Here is a 1,870-nt window from a genome sequence, read left to right as displayed (position 1 = left end):
ATAAACTAAACTACAAAGCTCTGCAATTCTTTACATACAGAATATTCATTTTCTAAATTGTAATCTCTTGTTCTTTAAAAAGTTGGGACACCATAGTGTTCTCTTAGAATTTCACACATGCTTGCAACTCCTGGTCAGAATAATGATTAGATAATTTGTCTGTAGTTTGCACCAACACTGTTGGAAGTGACTGAGGCTACATAGTTTTTTAATTTAAAAGGACTAGAATCACAGTAATCTCCAATTACTACCTTGGTGTTTATCTTGGTGAAAATAAATGATCCTGCCTTCATCAGTTTAATGCATTTTGGACATAGAAAAAAAAGCTTAATTACATAGAAAAATAGAATATAGGTGCAGGAGTAGGCCATTCGAGCCAGCAGCACCATTACAATACAATACAATACATTTATTTGTCATTTGGACCCCGTTGAGGTCCAAACGAAATGCCGTTTCTGCAGCCATACATACAAAACAAAAAAGACCCAAGACCCAACACAATTTACACAAACATCCTTCACAGCGCATCTTCTCCTCGCTGTGAAGGAAGGCAAAAAAAAACATATCTCTCCCCTGCCCCCCCCTCTCCCCCCCCCCCCCCCCCCCCCATGTCAAAGTCAAAGACAGAATCAAAGCCCCCGGCGGGCGATGTTAAATGTCCCGCAGCCATTAAAGCCACGCCGGGTGATGCAAGGCCACGCACCGGGTCTTGGTGTTGGCGCACCGGCGGGCGCTCACAAAGTCCCGCGGCCATTCCAAGCCGCGCGGGGCGGTGATGTAAGGCCCCGCTCCAGGTAATCTTCAACCCCGCAACTCGGGCGAGAGAAGTCACCGTTGCGGAAGCCCCGAAAAGCGGTCTCCCAACAGGGACCCGTGGGCTCCCGGTATTACTGTCCACAGACCTGCGGTAGGAGCTTCTGAAGCTCCGGGTGTCGGGTCACAGCAGCGCTCCACCACAGCTACACCCGCTCCGGACTCGGCCAGCCCCGTGATGGTGAGTAGATCCGCAGCTCCGCGACTGGAGCCCCAGGTAATTCCTGTTGGAGGCCGCTCCACGTTGCAGCCCCAACGACAACGGAGACCCGACAAAGAAAAGGTCGGGTCTCCCGTGCAGGGGAAAGACCTTAAAGTTCCCCCACCCCCACACACATACCCCGACAAAAAAATAAATAAAAACTACATAGAAACAAGACAGAAAACAATAAAAAAAGACAGACGGACTGCAGAGGCCGCTGCTGACAAGAGTCGCGCCGCCCACCGGACTGGCTGATCATCCAGAATCAGTACCCCGTTCCTGTTTTCTCCCTATATCCCATGATTCCGTTAGCCCTAAAAGCTATATCCAACTCTCTCTTGAATTCTTCCAGTGAATTGGCCTCCTCTGCCTCCTGTGGCAGAGAATTCCGTAGACTCACAGCTCTCTGGCTGAAAAAGTTTTTCCTCATCTCAGTCCTAAATGGCCTACCCCTTATTCTTAAAGTGTGACCCCTGGTTCTGGACTCTCCCAAGATCTGAAACATTTTTCCTGCATCAAGCCTGTCCAATCCCTTAATAATTTTATATGTTTCTGTAAGACACCCTCTCATCCTTCTAAATTCCAGTGAATATAAGCTCAGTCGATCCATTCTTTAATCATATGTCAGTCCCGCCAATCTGGGAATTATCCTACTGTGCCTACGCTGCACTCCCACAATAGCAAGAATGTCCTTCTTCAAAATATGAGACCAAAACTGCACACAATATTCCAGTATTAATTACTGTCCCCCATTACCATGGTGACAACATTTATTATGTTAAGTATTCCTCAGAGCATTAGAGATGTGAGATGAAAATGTGAAAATAATGACTTCACAAGAGACTTCACAGAACA

The sequence above is a fragment of the Amblyraja radiata genome, chromosome 3 (genome assembly GCF_010909765.2).
Source record: "Amblyraja radiata isolate CabotCenter1 chromosome 3, sAmbRad1.1.pri, whole genome shotgun sequence".
In the NCBI taxonomy this organism is placed as follows: Eukaryota; Metazoa; Chordata; class Chondrichthyes; order Rajiformes; family Rajidae; genus Amblyraja; species Amblyraja radiata.
Note: the sequence above shows the minus strand (reverse complement) of the source record.